At 48.0% G+C, this 19,025-nt stretch overlaps 1 protein-coding gene across 7 annotated transcripts in view; it reads right to left on the reverse strand.

The window, feature by feature from the left end:
* The window catches only part of BIN3 (bridging integrator 3), a 179,490-nt gene that overhangs the window by 143,247 nt on the left and 17,218 nt on the right, over positions 1-19,025 (reverse strand). For 2 of the 7 annotated variants that reach the window (XR_014970559.1, XM_085634008.1), the window contains one exon: positions 18,554-18,642. The exons of 4 other annotated variants lie outside the window; for them this stretch is intronic. The gene's annotated coding sequence lies outside the window, so the exon portion shown is untranslated. Of the gene's footprint in view, positions 1-18,553; positions 18,643-19,025 lie in introns of those variants that run through there. One more of the 7 variants, XM_085634007.1, reaches the window with a different exon arrangement.

Below are 19,025 nucleotides of genomic sequence, written 5' to 3' on the forward strand. Positions count from 1 at the left end.
CATGTTGCACACTATTTATACGAGCTGAGATTTTTGAGTTTCTCAGTTTCTTTTGTGTTTGTGAACAGCTCAATAAAAATATTTCAAACAAAAAAAAATAAAAGTGAGTAAAAAAAAATGTTGAAAAGGGATAAAGAATTACAAGAAAAAAAGCACTGCCAAATTAAAGTGCTGCTCCCCCAGTTGTGTCACTGAAATGCATTTCTCTTCAGGTAGATGTACAAGTCATCTTGAAAAAAGCACCCACAGTGCAAGAGATTCAATGGCTGAAGTGGGTTGAGCCATTGTCCCTTGCTCTATGCTGTGGTGGGCAGAAGCAAAATGTGAAGAACAGCTGAACAGATCAATGGATAAAGATGAATGCCCCTAAACCACAATGTGTAGTTATGTATACATGTGTTTGCTTTAATTATTTTTTTTCCAATTACACATGGCTGACTAGACAGCTACTGCCGTCTCTTAATTGGACCTCAAATTAGCGTAATCACATCAGTGCTGGAATTATAGGGTTTTGCGCAGCAATAGAGCGCACAGTTATGGATTAGCAGAGTGACTCCCAGGACCCATCCAGATAACATAACATGTGTTTTTTAAAGCACATGTTCACCCCCAAAGGGGCATCTTGGCGCTGAATAACAGATGCTTATTGTACCCAACTCAATGGTAATCATTTTATAGACCTCAGAAAGGATGAAAGGCTGAGTGGACCAGCCAGGATTTGAACCTGTGACCATGAGGTTGAACACAGGTCCCTGCAGTGGGTGCATTAACCTACTGAGCCACCAGACCCGGCATACGATCTGCAGCAAGCGCAAATGAAATAAGCATTGGATAAAACAATAGGTTTCGCGTACGCGAGACCTATTGGTGTCAATGTTTTAAAGATATTGCACAGCAGCGCAAGTTGCTGTGCAATGTGGCTCAAAGTAAATAAAAAACAAGCATTGGCATAGCCAAAAGGTCTCGCATTTGGGACCTTATAAGTGTTTAGCCATGCAACAGTTGCATAACTAAATACTTATACGGTCCCAAAAGCGAGACCTATTGGCTATGCAAAGCGGCCGTGAAAGTGATCTCGATTGCGATCACGATCAAACATCAAAGCAGCCGTGCGGCCGCGAAAGTGAAAGTAATCGCGGTGAAGCGCGGCGCGCGCGCGCGCCCGCCCGCACACATGCACTGTAGCTCTAGGCTGGCCTGGTAGCACTTTTTGGAGCCCTCTCAATAAGTCTCGCCAGACCAGCGCATGCGCTGGGTCAGGCGAGACCTAACAAAGCGGTGTGGCATGCCCAGCATTGCACGGGCCACACCACTGTGTTTTTATTTACTTTAAGCCATGCTGCACAGCAGCCTGCCCTGCTGTGCAACATCTTTAAAAAACATTAACAAAGCCAAATAGCTCTGCGCAAGCTATTTGGCTTTGTTAATGCTTTTAGAGACGGTTCCCAGTAAATAAACACAAAGTGATATGCTGTCATAGAGCTTTTTGTTCCGGGGGAGAAGGGGTTGGGGGGCGCAAAAGGGGACACTAGAGGGTGTGGGAGGGACTGCACCAGCGAAGCGGGAGGGGTGGGAGAAACACGGCAAACAACAAGGACATGAAGGGTAGGAGGGAGGGGTAGAGCGGGTCTGCAAACACATGCACTCCTAAGGAGTGCCCGATTAAAAATAAAAATTTAAAAAGTACCTCTACAAGCAGCGGCCGCTGGATGGACACTGACCGTAGACACAGGAAATTGTACTTGGTCCAAGTTCCACAGATGATAGAAAAACTGAAGAGAAAGTGGAAGCAGCAGGCAGCCTGACCAGTGAGAAGCCAGGAAATTAGACCGACGTAAGAGCAGTAATGGCAAGTATGGGGTGTGCTCAAAGCCCAGTTTTAAAGTTTTTATTTATTTTTTTAGTTTACAATATCTTTTGCTGACAGCACATGCGCGCTGTAGGCAAAACATAAAAAAGCATTTGCAATGCAATAGGTCTCGCATTTACGAGACTTTGAGCTATTGGAACTGTAAATGTCAATAGCTCAAATTCTTGCAAATGTGAGACCTATTGAATTGCAAATATTGTTTGTTTCCAAGTGCCCCATGCCACACTTGCAGTTGAAGGACACGCCCCTTTCTTTAGACGAGCTGCGTATAACGAAAGGGGTGTGGCCTCTATTAAGTGCAAGTGCGGCGTGGGGCACTTGTAAACAATCCACACAAAAAATATTTGTAAAGCAATAGATATCGAATTTGCAAGAGTTTAAGCTATTGTCATTTACAATTCCATTAGCTCAAACTCATCCAAATGCGAGACCTATGGCATTCTAAAGAAGTGGCCGCCATTGTCCCGGCTGCTTGGAAAGTGAAAGCGCGCATGGCGTGCTGAATTTTGCTGCAAAGCACGTTGTGCCTGCAGCAAGACAAAACTCACTAAAGAAATAGTGCTTACAGACTAAATAAGGCGTACCTTGCAACAACAGAAGTAAAAGGGCCAGCCCTCATGGGAGGTTACAAATGAAGACCAGGTGATACTAACAAGCCGATTACTGAATCAGAAGCCAGCATTCACAAAATATGGGCGGAGAGTGTGCGGAGCTTCAAGTGCATACCCCAATACAGCATGCCTCGCAGAGCAGAACATGCGCTGCCCAGGCTCGACCTAAAAAAGCCTCATGACCAGATCTATCAGCCTTACGAACCACAATCCCTTCATGGTACTAAGATTAAAAAAAACCTTAAAGGGTCACATACTTACAGTATCGCACTCTTGAGTCCTAAACATATATGCCTTTCTGTAAGATGGTCCGATCCACAATATTTCTTTTTGATATCTCTCCAACCTTTTTGGAAGAAATAACTGCTGCATTAAAAAGCAAGGACTTCTTGGTAACTTTCTATAATGTAACACAGAGTAGACCAAACAAGTATATTGTTTGAATGTACTAACTCTGGAGGAGAGGTCACTGGAAGAATTTCTGACAACATGCAAACACTGCTCAGGACTACAATATATAGTGCAAAATGGTCAAGAATGGTTTTAATCTAGATATGCAAAGGCTGTACCCTGAAATGGGCGTCATGCTCAGAAATAGATGGTTGTTTAAGTAATTCTATATGCCAGCATGAAGTCAGTAATCTGGCGCTACGCTGGCGTAACTGGAAGACTGCACAAAGATGCCACACAGCAGCGGTAACTGAACTACGGGCAGTAGTAAGAGGAGTCAACGTGAGTGACTCCAGAGTAAGGATAACAGGTCAATGAAACAGAGTTCAGCAGCTTCTAAAATGATGAGGTGCTTTGCCGACAGTGGCTTGGAATGGGAGCCCCCAAGCCACGTATAGAGCTCAAGGAGAGGGAGGGAGGGAGGGAGAGGATGGAGTCTCACAATGGAGGCATTGAGGGGTCCTGTGGACCATCAGTCCCGCCCGGCCTGGCACGGAGATGTGACAAACTAAATGCTGACGTAGGGATTGCACGTGGACCATGTTTACGGCCTGACCCCACGCCATACATGGAGATGTAGTGATAGCCTCAGTTGTGAGCTGGGAGTCACTCAGGAACAATGCACCCCCTCAGTGCAGCAGGCCGGACACAGAGATATGACGATAGCCGCGGTGATGACGCTGGCGGTCACTGGGAACAGTATATGCCCTCTGAACTTCCAGGCTCAAAGATGCGATGATAGCCTCAGCTCTGACGTGGGTCACTTGTGAACAATGTATCCACTTTGCCCAGTTGTCTTGATTTCGGGCCTTCCAGGGGTTCCTTGGACGATGGGCTGGGCAGTCTCTGGGCACGACCTTTGGCATCCTCAGACGTGGCGATTCGGCCTCGCTCTGAGCCAGCCCCATCTCTTAAAAAAAATGCTCGTTCCGGACTTGTGTGAAAGGAACAATTCATAGTGCCCGGCAGAGCTACGCTGGCAGCCCCTGAATTAATGACCAGAAGTGAGAGCTGGGGGCACAGGGAGCGTCCTACAGGCATCGGGTGGCCCTGCGTGACGATGACATGCAAATGAAGTCTAGGGGTCGACACAAACTTTGAGCACTCCCTAGTCCGAGAAAAGGTTTCTTTCAGATTCTCTGCTTCTGGTTAACCAAAAAGCCTGTCGATTGAGGGGAGGGTGAGGGGCAGCGGAAGGTGGCAGGAGGGGGGGGGGAGAGAGCCTGTGGCCCTTGCAGCAGAGTTCTGCAGGAATCCCACTTCTGCTTACAGTTACAGCAGGTCCTTGAATGGTGGAGCCACACTGCAGATCTCAAGGATCCAGGGAGGGATGTCAGCAGACTCCTGGGTGAACAGAGATGATTTTCCACCAGACCTTTTTATGGTGCAATGAGCAATTAAAAGCAGGCCTCTGAAATGTGCTTCGTGGCATTTACCTCTCTATACTCAGGGAAGGATTATAGTGTGGGGAGGGGGGGGGGGCTACCCGTATATGATGCAGAGAGGCAGTTAATGGAGGCCTGGGCCTAAATGGCTATGTGAGGAATTTAAAGCAGTATCAGGACCATGCATCAATAGACTTACTGCAGGTCTTTCCAGGGTCCAGTGAGGAACTAATAGCAGACCTCTAGGGGTCTAGGGTGGGGCCTACAACAAGCCTGTAGCGTGCCAAGTGAGGGATTAAAGCAAAAAAGAACTACTGATGGACAGAATGCAGAACAATGTCATACATTCACCCCAGTACAGAGATCTGGGCCTAAACCCATCGTTTTTTTGCTCACCATGCCATTCTAGTTTGGACCCAGCCATATGCAAATCAGTCTTGACCCTGTGCCCAAAGGGAACAGTCCAGCCCGAACTGCCAGGCCAGGTCCTCCCTGGACTGGAAACAAGCATCCTAGGACCGGTTTCGGGATTTCACAATGGATTTAGGTCCAGATCTCTGTACTGGGGTGAATGTATGACAGTGTTCTACATTCTGCTCTCCATGCCACTGGAATCAAGCTATCCTGGCTGAAGAGGGGTGAAACCCCGAAACCGGTCCTAGGATGCTTGTTTCCAGTCCAGGGAGGACCTGGCCTGGCAGTTCGGGCTGGTCTGTTCCCATTGGGCACAGGGTCAAGACTGATTTGCATATGGCTGGGTCCAAACTGGAATAGTGAGCAAAAAAAAAAATGGATTTAGGCCCAGATCTCTGTACTGGGGTGAATGTATGACATTGTTTTGCATTCTGTCCATCAATAGTTCTTTTTGCAAGTGAGGAATTAAAGGCAGGCCCCTTCGGCACATCAACGGATTTTCCCCAGGCCTCTGGAATGTGCATTTGGAGATTTCGCAGCAGGCCTCCGAGAGGGGCTTTCAGTAGACCTCTGAAGGGGTCCATGGAAGAACTTACAGCAGGCCCAGGAGGGTGAAGAGAGCGATATGCAGCAGGCCCCAAAAGAGCTTAGGGAGGGCGGGCAGCAGTGCTCTGGAACACACTCGCTAAGGTTCAAAGTCACCAGGTTTCTGGAAGACAGGCCTATGGGGATCCAAAGATCACGAAATAGCAATTGTTTGGAAGGTGCAGTTAAGAATTTACACCAGGCCTGTGAATGAATTTATGGCAGGCCTCTGGAGGGTGCAGCGAGGAACTATGGGAGGCCTGGGGCCATATGATTGGGGCATTTATACGAGATTTCCCAAATACACCTATTTACTGGGTACCTAAATATCTGATGTTAAATATATTAGAAAAGATACGTCTTTCTTTTTGGTTCATCGTCTTTTCGGTGTCATTTGCTCAATAAAAAGCACATTTGAAATTGAAGTAATAAACTAGTAACATCGGAGAGGAGTGAGGGGTTGCAAAATGTTGCAGCTCTTCACTACTAGGAGGCAAGTCAAAGGGGAGTGGAAACCCCGGAACACCGGTGTCGGCCCCAGGGTCTTTCAAACAAAGCATGGGAAGGATTTTCTGGACCAGCACCAGGCCCGAGTTCACCTCTGCTGGTAGGAGTGCGCCCCCATTCTTCTTGGGTCTGCAAAGGAGGCGTGGCAGCATAGAATGAGAACATTGCTATTGCATACACTTTTGGAAACCCATAAGAGCCTAGACATAGCTTGCACTCCCACGGGGTAGGTGGAAAACAGCAACCCTCCTCCTCATACTTGCAAGTGCGATATCTTCAGCCAGTACTGAACTCACCGGAAGTTCCGCGAGACCGTAGAGGGCAGTCCATTGTGCCCGGCAGGTCTCAAGTCTCGCGCACCACAGCCGATGTGGTGAGTTCGGCACTCGTAGGGGCGTGGCGAAGTAGCCCTGCACTTCACGGCGTTAAGGGGGCGGCCCTGTCTTGTATTGTATTGCATTGAATCTATATAGAGCTCCCTACCCCAAACCATGCGTCGAAGCGCTTTGTGGATAATATACGCTATAAAACGCCCTGTTTTCTGCACGATTCCTGAACTTCTTTACGTTTCATTGTTTTCAAACATTTTCCATTAATAGACGGCATTCTTTTATGGGTTGGATTCGTCCGCACGTGGCCGCGCCCATTATTGAATGTGGGGTGCTAGCAGCCGATAATTGTACCATGTTAACATTGCCATGAACGTGAGAATCTACAGCTGATAAGCACGGCTGATTGTTTTCAGAGTTTGCTTTCTATAAAGGCTAAATGTTCTGAGGACTAGAGGTACTGCTGCTTTCGAGCACAGCCATATGTTTTACATGGCTTTCCTCCTTGTATATTCAGTGTACAATGGCAATGCTTATCTTGTTTCGGCTACAGACATGGTGTATATGATCGCACGGTTCGTTCTAATGTTCTTATGCAATCTACGCAGCAAACAGAAATTCCGATACAATAATTTTAGCTTGCCAGAAGGCCGGTCAGTTACGCACCTAATCACAGGTTATTATAACTATAAGACAGACCAAAAGCACACATTTCTAGGCCGTGCTTTCAGTTTACTACTACCGTTTTTCTTAGTTTCACCATCTGCAGTCGGTTGCACTAGGGGTTGTCTCCACAAACGAGCAGCGAGCAGGCGCTAGTGGGGTGGCAGGGCGGCTTATGTCTCAACGAAGGACTTTATTAGATCAATTCCCTTCCATACATTCTAGTTGCCATGACTACGAGATGCTGCCTGTTTCCGAGCGCGCCTATAAGGCTTTCATGGTTTAAAAGTGCAATGCTCTATGGGCTCAAAATGTTCCAATTTTTCGGGTTTTCTAAAAACCAAACTACATTGGCAGCAACCGAGCTGATTGATAAGCTAGGTAAATAAATAACATACTTCTCTTTTCTAATTCTCATAGAAAGGAGAGCAGCCCGACAGCGACCAAGTATACTTTTCTGGTTTAGGTTCAATAGCACGCAGGTAGCTCCGACAGTCAGCACTCCCGTCTGGGCATGACTGGGCGAGAGAGCTCGGGTTTTTACAGACGGAGAAGGGCACAAAATATGTAAACCGAAGAAAGCGTTAATGTTTCTATTACTTACCGGTAATCACATTACTCCTAGTCCTACTCTCGCTGCTCTCCATTACGCAATGAGGCCCCTGTGCCTCGTAGACACACCCCCCTATCAGAATAAAAATGCACCACCCCTCTGCAATACCTGTACTACCAAGCCACCGTAGACACAGTTGGCCGGGCCACCGGGAGGGAGGGCGGGAGTAATGGAGAGAAGCAAGAGTAGGACTAGGAGTAATGTGATTACTGATAAGTAATAGAAACACTACCTCCATGTCCCTCACGCTTCTCTCCATTACGCAATGAGACATACCAAGCCAAGAAAAACCAGGCCAACTGTCCAAGTACAAGACCAGAACATCTGAACAAAACGCACCAAAGAAGGGCAAACAAACAGGAAAGGCGAGCCAGACACCACACAGCCAACCAAAACCCAGAGGCAAGCCAAGCCCTCAAACACGGGCAAGAAAGAAGACCCATAAAACAAGGAGCCAAGGACTCCCCAATCCAGCAAGCTGACACAACAGGACGAAAAACAGCAGAGCCAGAAGGCGCAACCCCCCCACAGACAAAAGGGCAACACCAGAGAGCCTGCCAAGCAGGAGGGAAAGCCCCATGAGGGACACATCCACCGAGGGAAAGACCACCCCACAAAGAAACAGGAGACCAGACCGTCCAACAGACCCCAGCAACTGGACCGCCAAGCCCAGAAAGACTAGCCCGGGGCACCAGAGGGGGAGAAACAGAAAAGGGAACCACGTGCGCACAAGCACACCAAGCCCCCAACCAGGAGCCAATGCAGAGCAAAAGGAGACCAAGCAGACCCCCAAAAGGCACTTGCAAAGGAGAGGCGACCAAAGCCGAGAGACCATGGCAGCGACAGCTACCCAGCCCCAACCACCCAGCCCCAACCGCAAGATGCCAACCCCGGAAATTGCCGAGAAGGCACCAGGAGAAAACGCAACCACAGGACCACAGAACCGGAGAATCCAGACCACCACCAGCTCCAACAACAGAGGAACCACAGGAAGGGGACAGGCAGGAGGCCCCAGAAAAACCAGACCCCCAACCCACCAAACCAGGACCTCAGAACAAGGCCAACAGAGGAAAACCAGCAAGAGGCCCGCAGGCCAATAAAACCGCAGGGGAACCAACCCCAAAACGACACCCCCAACATCTCCAAACCGAACCGGGGAGCAGGGGAAGGAGGACCCTGAACAGACACCAGGGCAACCCACGCCCAGGCCCCACAGCAAACAACCGAGCCCAAAAGTCAGGAACTGGAAGGGGCCAGACAGAACAACAAACCCCCCAAAAAACGCAGAAGACACGGATAAAACGGGGACGCGCAGAAACCCACCCCGCAAAAAGAAAGCAGGCAAGAACTCAACAGAGACAAAAGGCAAACACCGCACCGGGAAGAACCACACCAACCAACCAGCCACAGTACAGGCGCACACAGGACAATCCAAGCCAGAAGCACATCATGAGGGACCTGCCGCACGGCGGAAACCATATGCCAACCCCATCCAGGCCGAAATGGCCCACAGAAGGAAGAGGAAAGGGGATGCTTGTTTACGGTCCAGGGAGGACCTGGCTTGGCAGTTCGGGCTGGACTGTTCCCATGAGGCACATGGTCAAGACTGATTTGTATATGGCCAGGTCTAAACTGGGGTGGCATGGTGAGCAAAAGAAAGATGGATTTAACCCAGATCTCTTAACTGGGGGTGAATGTTTAGATTTGTTCTGCATTCCGTCCATCAATTGTGTCTTTTTTGCTTTCTCGAGGAAAGGGGAACAGCACACCGGAAAAAACAGGGGACCCAGGCAGGAACAAGGGGCAGCCACAACAGCCCACCTGCAACCAAAAAAAACCAGCAGCCCAGGACAGCAGGGGAGGCCGCCACCGGCGCCCCATGGAGCGAAAGAAGCAGAGGCCACAAGAGGAGCCAGAAAGAAACCAAGCAGAACGCACAGGGCCACAACACTGCCACAAACCACCCAGAAACGGGAGAAGCAGGAGCCAGAGAACACTGCCCAACCACGGAACCGAAGAGGGCAAAGCCCAAACCAGACCACAGAAAGCCACTGAACACAGACCACAGGCCAGGAGAGCCAAGCCAACAGCCCCAGGCACACCCAGCCAGGCAGGAACCAGGCCGACCCTGCCTAACCCCCGGGAGCAGACGAGAACCAGCAACTCACGGCGGCAGGGCCAGAGGAAGAGGAGGCAGCGAATCCCACAGCACCCGGCAAGCCCAGACAGCCACACAACCAGGAACCACCAGGGCCGAAGGTCTCAGGACACAGACGCCCCCAACCAGAACCGCAGACGCAACACCCTGGAAGACCACTGGACGGGACAACAGCACCAGGGAAACCGGTACACACGTCTCACCGGCACAACAAGGCAGGCAAGGCCAAAACCTGCAGCCAGCCAACAGACCGAAAAGCCATCAGAAGCTGGCAAACCATCGGAACAGCAGGCAAAGAGTCCCAGTACAAAAACACAGCCAACAGGCAGAATCAAGACGGAACAACCAGGCAGGAAGAAGCAACCACGGCACCCCACCAAACAGCACACAGGGGAAGCCGAAGAGAAAAGACCATTGCCATACCCAAGGGGGAGAAACTGCACACAGAGAAACCCCTAGAGCGACGAGCAACAGCCCAGACATCGAAACCGAAAACAGGGACCCTGACAGGAGCACACCCCAACCCGAAGGGACCCATCGCCACAGCCCACAGGAAGCTGAAAACAGATGAAGCCCAGAAACGCAGGGGAAGGCCGGCCCCAAGGCCCGCCCAGAATCTAAAATGGACGACCAGCCGGGGGAAGCCCCCAGCAAAAACAGCACCAGGTCTGCAAGCACCGCAATGCAGACACAGAGGCAGAACATAGGAAAACCCGTAAGCAAAGGGAAAAGGACAGTCCACCTGTCAGGAAACAACCCCACAACAACAACAGACAGCACCGCAATGCAGAAAACAAAAAAGGACGTCCAACTCAGAGGGACGGAGGAGCAAAGGGAAAGGCGCACCGCACCCACCATCAACAGATCTCCACCATAGAGGCCGAGAGGCCCAGCACCTGAAACAGAATGGCCAAAAAAGGGAACAGCACCCGTACCGAGGGGCCCAACAAGCCACCGCGTCAGCCAGAGCACCGCTCCGAAGCTCAGCAATAAGCCCAGGGACAGCCGCTGGGGAAGGAGGCCCCAGGAGCCACGGCTGAGCCGAATCTGCATGTGGAACAGAGCAATGTCAGACACGGGTAGACAGAACCACCAGGACGAAGGGAAGCCTCTGCAGCCACCACCAGAGGACAAGCCCCCACAACGAAGGAAAGAACCGAAACCCAGAAGAAAAGGCCAGGTGCACAGGGAAAGCCACAAAGACGACCTCGCAAGACACAAGGCCCAAAGCAGCAAAGGTACCCCACCGAAGAACAAAAGAGAGCCAGGGAGGACCAGCCACAGGCCCAGGCACCCACAGTCAGAGGCCACAGACAAAGACCAGAGGCCCACCAACCTGCGCAGGAGCAAGCCCGCACCAACCGCCGAGGCAGTACCTGGATCCCTAGCCTGAACGCCAAGACCAAGCAAGAGACAGGCACCAGACCCCCAGAGCCACCGCAGTAGGCCCCATGCGGGCCCACACAGGAAGAAAAAGCGCCACACCCAGCGGGCCAAGACCCCCAGCGGCGCACACAGGCTGCTGAAAGACCAGCAGACCACACCCCACGCAGGCTAGACAACCATCCCAGCAGGAGCGACCACCAGAGGGGCACAGCAGCCCGGGAAGCTCAAAACACACCACCAAAACCTGCAGCATTGCAAACAGGAACTGAGAGGCGCAGAGCAACTCGGCCAGGCCCACTGAGGCAAGCCGCATCTATCCCACATGTACAGCAATGTGGACAGGCAGCAAAGCAAGTAAAAAAGAAAACGCAGGCGGCACCACTGAAAAGCAGCATAAACCCCAGCCGTGGATGTTGAGGAGCCACAGACGGCCCAGGAACCAAGACAAGCCCCACACCCACCCGGAAGACAGCACAGCAGACCTCCGGAATGGACGTACCGGCAGGAGGCAGGGATGACGACCAGATGCCGCAGCACAGCAGGCCGACACCCACCTCACCATCCATCAAACACAAAAACTGCACCCGCCGACACAGCAGGAAACAGCACCCCCAGAGCGAGAGTAGCACACACCTGAGGAACACAGAAACGAAGAAGCAGCCCGCAGTCTGGAGCACAGCACCCCAACCGTCCGACAAGCACACCGACCGGAGAGAGGCACCGCAATGCCTCCGGCGGCGAAAAGCATGCCACGCCCACTCGACCCGAGGCAAGCAATGCCGACTGCAGGCTGAGGCGAAACATGAGCAGGCATCCAAACAAGCCCAAAGCAGGCCCGGAAGGGAGTGCACAATAAACTGGATCGGCCACCCCGCACATGCCCCCAAACTGGCCAGAGGCCAGCCTCCTAGACCTCTGGCAAGGCAAAAACACACCAAGAGGGAGGAGCACCGAACCATGGCCCACAGAAGGCCCCACCAAACGGTACTATACCTTAGATAGTCCCCTGTTACCATTGTAGATATATTTTTGATAGGTCCTGACGAATCGCGAGCGCACGTGCTCACTGCGAGAAACATGTTGACCACCAATCCCATGCACTACAACTAGAGACATTACACTCTACCTAGTGCTACATACACCTTTTTAACCAGGGAAGGAGACCATTAAAATAAATTGTTTTTCCACACTGGTACTTTCGACCCTGTTTTAATTCACTCTTTATATCTACAACACTTAGGCCCACATACCCGCACTTCACCTGACGGCTGTTGGATTAAAAGAACTCCGATAAAGTGCCCCTTTTTAGGGAGCCCGTTAGGCATTGCACCGCCGGCCCGACGAGGAGCAGCCCAGATGATGAAGCATGACACCTGAAAGGGTGTGTGAGGGCATTAAAATCCAACAAAAGGATTACCCACTTTACACATAGTATACATGTAGTCCTTCCAGGCTAAATTTACTGATTCATCTCCACCTCTTTCCTCTCCCTTAGGAACTACTGGTAGCCTTCTTTCTTATAACTTCATTGTCGGGGCACCTTACCAGTTTGGACCTCCCACTCACTCTTTGTGAGCGGAAAACGCCCCCTTGATCCCTCCCCTTTGGTACCCACCAAACGGGCGTCAAAACAAACAAAAAACACCACAGGCAGCAAGGCACCCTCCACACTCACCTGAAGCGCCAGCAGACTCCGGCCTGAGACGGGGGGGGATGTGGGGGGGGGGGGCAAACGCGGCAGAACCCACACCGCCAGCACCACCACCCAGCAAGCAGACAGACAGGGGCAGACCCGCCCACAAGACCCGCCGGGACACTCCATCAGCCGAAACCAAACACAGAAAGAAAAAAGAAAACCAGGAAAACAAAACTCTGCAGGAGCGAGCGCACCGCACCCACCTCCCAGTGTCTACAGGCACAAAGGAACAGGTATTGTGGAGGGGGCGGTGCATTTCTATTTTGGTAGGTGGTGTGTCTACGAGGCGCAGTGGCCTCATTGCGTAATGGAGAGAAGCGAGAGGGACATGGAGGTAATGGCTGTTTAATGCACTGTACCTCAATTAGCCGTAGCATTTTGCTCCAGTCAGTACCATGCTATAAAAGGAGTACAAAGCTTTAATGGTGCACCTTGTACGTCATGGACATAGCTTATGTATGGTGTGAGGGGACAGGTGCGTTGGCCCATACTTTTACGTTGAGACGGAGTACTGTAAGGTAACTGGTGACAAAGATGGAGGTTGGGCATGGTTTCACTATAACACTTGTAGTATATGGTGTGGCCATATTCTCCATATATGGGCTGCCTGGATTTATCTCTCCGGCGCAAATGAGGTTGGAATTTGGGATACAAGGGCAGGAGCTAGCCAGAAAAGGAGCTTTTGTTAAAACTTGGTTCAAGATAAAAAAAAAGGGCAGCCAGGAACGCTGAATTTTTACTTGTGGAGAGAAGTGGAAACAATAGGAAGCCCAGACAGATATTACTTGGACACTGCACTGGACCAGCTGGGGCTACGGCAACTCTGGGCAACGCCCGGGACCATGGCTAGCTTCAAGAAAATTATAAACAACATTTTCAAAAAAGAGTCTATTTTACAAGACAACGACCTTGATAAAACGCTCACATGGCTGGCTTACGATACAAACCTATAGGAAAGCTACTCCTCAAGCCTACCTCCTTTCTAACTTCTCTAGAACCATTAAAGAAAAGTTCTTGAAATTTCGGTTAGGTCTATTACCGACGGCATACCATCTGCCTCCTTGGCTGCGCCCTCCAAAGCCAGCAATGTGCCGTCTTTGTGGTGAAGGAGAGGAGGCCATAGTCCACATCATAACGATTTGCCGTGAGCTAACGCGAGAACGCCGGTTACTACTTAGACCTATCTTTAACAAAAAACAATTACGGTCGTGCAGACAAGCGGTGCTTGCAAGCTTCTCTGGTGAAGACATTCAACTAAGCTGTTGCCTAGTAAAGTTTTTATCTGTAGCTGACCTTCGTTTTAAAAATAAGTGTACTGCAACAGTGTTTTAAGCACATCACCTCAAGCTTTTTTGCACAAGTAAATGCCCTAAGAAAATCATTAAAAGGTCAATTAAATGGCCATCTTTCCTCCTTGAGGTGGCACTATGCACTTTAAATATGCACTTTAGATCTGCACTCCTCGGCCTGGTATCATTCTGCAGTTAAGACTCTGATTAGGGGGGTAACTCTACCTCACGAACTGCTGCCAATACTCCCAATAGAAATGAAGAAATAAGATTATGGGCTACCAAGGCAGGGGGAGTGGATATTCTCTGCAATTTTAAACGTGTGTTTTCAATTATGGCTATCAGCTTTTTTTTAATTTTATTTTTTTAAATCATTTTTCATGTTAATAAGAGACGGTCAATTTTTGTAATGGTTTTAATTAACTGTACAATAAACATATTTACTATTTACTATTACATACTCTCCATATACCCGAGCTGGTGTCTGGAATGACGAGTGTAAATGATGTAATAAAATGTTAGTATGGAGTGGTACTTAAGAGGTGAAGTGGTATCTAGGAGACACGGACAGTCGAAGGGAAGGTGGAGCCCTGGCAGGACCCACCTGCTCTTTCTGTAACCTAAGGGCCTAAGTTCTAATAGAGAACTTACCACCAACTTGAATGGCCACAGACTCTTGTATGAAGAAGCTGCTCTCTAATGTCAACATTTTTAGCAATGAGTTCTTAGAGGACTTAAGTAAAAATGCAGCAAGACTCTGGTGGCAGTGGGGGGCCATTTGTGGCAGACGATGAGACCTGTTGGGTTAAGTAAGATGGTCATGCGACGATGGAGGACTAGTCTTGGTCTGCCCACATACAAGTTCATCATCAGTTGGTGTCAGCACTTGCTGCTGAGCAGGAAGAACCCAATGGAGAAGGCGGGCAGGCTAGTAAGGAGAAGAACCAGCTGAGAGGAGTTATATATAACCTGAGGTAACGTGCCCCAGTGAATAGTTCTAAGCTTAAGGAAAATGATATGGAGATAGTGAGAGGAGGCAGGTAAACTCTTTTACAGTAAGCATCACTAAGAAATGACCCAAGGGACTTCAAGCAGTAATACATTCAACAGTGACACAAGGAACAGTCTCGGTGAGTATGCAATATACTTTCTTAATGAAGCGGACTGTGATACAGGCTACCCCATATCTTTGGAGGGTCCTGTGTGCATTGCGCACATTTTAAGGCGCCGAGCACAAAGTAACCAGAGATGATGCGGCTCCGGTAAGCACTTTCATTAAGGCATGGACAAAGATCTTGTGACAATGTGCAACTCCAAGAAAATGGTAACTTTCCTCTTCGGCACACGTCAGTTGACACTGGAAGAAGAGTGTGGTGTTTGGGGGGCATAGCAACACAACTGGCTTGTGAAAGAGCCTCACCAATGTCTTGAATTCCAGACCTGGATGTGAAGTGGTAGAGGTGACTATGTAGACTTTGACATCATACAGAAAAGTAGTAAGCTGATGTTTGATTGGGAGAGGTCTCGAGGGGTTGAAGAAAAACTACCAAGGCCTCATGATTAATTCAGAAAGAGAAGAAAAACTTTCTTCAAGGACATTAGGGATAGAAACGAGAGTGTTATTCAAGAGTATAGTGCGCCCTGAAGTCATAGAAGCCAAAACAACGAATGCCTGGCTTATGTCTAACTGAGATGTTAAAATATGATATTTAGTCAATTAATTAGTGGGGTTATTTAACAGTCATGGAGTTCACAATAATCTATGTGCTTTCATTAAAAAAATATGCGTTGTTTCCCAGTAACTACGAGGTTCATTAGATTGGAGAACAGGCTGGTAGGTGATTCTGGAGTTTTGACGTACTATATACCGCATATTGATAATGCATCTTGTCAGGCAAGTAAGTTTAGTATGAGTTGACTTTTTGTGTTGGGAAATTGCAGTTTACGTTAATGGTTGTGGTACGCCGAAGGCTTAGTGCTGCAAGACACGTTTGGAAACTTTAAATCCTCCACCTGGAGGCTATTTTGGGGGTACTGTGTGAGCATTCACCTTCAACTACGTATGGAGTTTAGTTAGCAGTTTAGGGGAAAAGGGCCTAGAACCCATCTGCTTTTTGTTGTGTAGATACATGCTGGTTGTGCATATTTAAGTGTGGCAGATGTGGGGAAAGTTAGTTCCCTGTTGCGAGGGATGCAAGTGTAGTATGTGTGTGTTTGTTGCTGCAAACTGGGGAATGCAGTCACTAGAATAGGGGTTTTTCAACAGGTCGATCACAAGCTACCAGTAGCTCTCGGCTGCTTCGGAGTAGCTCACACATATTAGTCAGCTGTTCTGACAATACCCAGCTGCCCAAATGCTAAGGCAGCAATTTAAACACAGTGAAATGTGTTCTGTGGGGCCTAGAAATCTGACAATGCCCCAACATATAGCCAACTCTCTTCTGAAAAACTAGCTTTTGTTTCTTTTCTTTCACTTTCTTTCTATCGCTACTTGTTTGCCGTTTCCTCAATTTTTTCTTTTTTGCCTTTAATTTTGAAATATTTCTTAGTTCCTTCTTTTTTTTGCTTCCCTTCACTCCGATTATCCTTTTTTTACCAGTTTCTCTCCTTCGTATTTTCATTCTCAATCTCTTTCTCAAATTTTCCGATGTGTCTTTCTTTATTCTGCCTTTTGTAATTTCTTGCTGTCTTCCTGTTACACTTGTTGCCTTTGCTCTTTTTTTCACCCTATTTCCATCACTTTTCTCTCCTTTCTGTTTCTTTTTACTTACTTTTTTCTTAGCTTTCATTCCCTCCTTTCTCTCCTTACCCTTCTTTCCCGTTTTCTCTTTCACTCTTTATGGTTTTTCTGTCCTGCTTTTGGCTTCTTTATCTTTTTTCTTACTTTTCTTTGATTACTTCTTTCTTACTCTCTACTTCCTCACTTTCCTTCTCGGCTTTACTTTATTTGCTCTCCTTTTCCCTTTACTTCTCTCATTTTTGTTTCCGACTTGCTTCTTCCTTGTTCTCATCTCCTTCTACCCCTTTCATTATCTAGTTTCACTTCTTCGGTTTCTTTCTTTAGATGCATTTTCCTTTCTTTCTTTTCCATTATTCACCGCTTACTTTCTTCCCTTTCTTCCTTTGTTTAAAGAGTGCCTGGCTTCCTAAACCAATCTGTCCAGGGATTCATTTGTGTGTCATTATTGTCTTACTGTTGTACAGTGCGGTGGTCACTGCAGATACGCGTTTACTTGTGGATACCTATGAAGTCGGCATTGGTCTTGCAATATGTATTATTGAGAATGGTTCTTCATCCCCCAACTCTCACAATGAGAGCAGTGTCATCCTAACTATTGCATATCAGTGAGAACACATGTATAAAGTATACTCTCAAATCAAACAATGGAGGGAGAAAGAAGCAGAGGTTCATTCAGCTTCCAAGAAATGTTTGCCTTCAATCAAAAGGAAGGGAGAAACCACGTAGGTCTCAATGCCAGTCTCAGGGATAGCGTCCTGGAGACCCTCAACCACACGTTCACAGTTTGTGGTGTTTGTAATCTCCGCTTAGTGTTGTTTAGTGAAGTAAGAGGCAAGTCAGTGGGGGCATTTGTACCCCAGATGTGAGCTAGATTACTAAAATACAAGGAGCAAAAGCAAAATAGTTTTTTTGTAGAGCAGAACTGCTGAGCTCACATATTTGAAGGTGCTCTGATATGATGATGAAGAAAAAGGTGACTCTAAAATAAAATATCTGCCTAGGGTCACATAACCGGAGACCAGTTTGCAGGTCAAACATATTACAGGTATGTCAAGTAGATTATTCAAGACACAGGACCTACAGGCCTGGTAACATTTTTATGTTGTCACGTCTGGAGCTGCCCTACCCTTTGCCTTCCATTATATCTCGAGTCGTTATTTGGGACAGGAAATACCAGCAATATTAACATTTAAACAGTGATCTGCCCTACCCTAATGGCACTTTTTGGTTATTTTTAAAGACTACATGTCAGATCGATTTAATACAAGGGTATCTATGAAGGCAGGATACAGTTTTATGAAAATCTAGCACAGATTCATCCCTCTTGGACCTACTTTGGACACCCCTGAATTAAAATATGATCACAGGTTACTATTTATTTCCTGACAACACTGAACAAAAATCAGTAATGTTAAACAGGATTAAACAAAAGAAAGAAAAAGAAGAGATCAAGTGGCTCAACTGTTTTAAACCTAGCTTATCACTTGTGTGATCTTTGGCAAACCACTTTACTTCCCTTTCCCTCTATGTTTTTGAGCATCACATTGAAAGCACATTTAAGTCATTCACTTCAGGGTGTGCCCTGTACAAAAATCTCTCTTATAAATGGTTACATAGACTATAATGTTGCTTCGTCTATAATGACAATATTTGACATTAAAGGGCGCACACTTTTTGAGTTCACTCTTGCCATCCAGGTCAAGGTGAAGAGCTTCATGAATGTTTAGAACATTTTAATTCACTCAGTTTAATACAGAATATTACCTCATTCAAACACTTTCAAATGTTAAAGATATTACTTTTGCTAACATTTTAAGTATCACATTTTTATATTTGTTTGTTACGTAAGTTACATACCAGATTACTTAAAGGCTCAGCTAATGCTTTTGTCCTCGCAGCCATTCCAGGCCACTAGCCCAGGGCCCCCTGTTAATTTGCTGGCTTGTCTGCCTCAAAAACAAAGCAAAGTATGCTCTTCAGTAACATTTTCCGGATAGGAGCTGAGCAATAGACATGAGCTGAGTAATAGACATGAGCTAGGCAATATCAGCTGCGAGGAATGTCCTACATTGAAGGGGGAGGAGCTGTGCATTAGTGAACTATGCAGAAAATGAGCTGCACTGTAGAGGACAATGCTGTCCCGGATGTAAACTGTGCAGTTTGAATGAGTTGTACATGGCAGGAGTCTGAGCTTTGCATTCCTGCCATGGGCTGTGCAAGCAGCAAGACTCGTGCCAGGTGTGAGCGAAGCAGAATCTGAGCTGTGCGAGGGTGGGGGAAAAGAAGACTGTGCTACAGGAGCTGTGCAGGGCAGGCACTGTGCAGTTTA

This window comes from Triturus cristatus, chromosome 11 (genome assembly GCF_964204655.1).
Source record: "Triturus cristatus chromosome 11, aTriCri1.1, whole genome shotgun sequence".
NCBI classification, from domain to species: domain Eukaryota; kingdom Metazoa; phylum Chordata; class Amphibia; order Caudata; family Salamandridae; genus Triturus; species Triturus cristatus.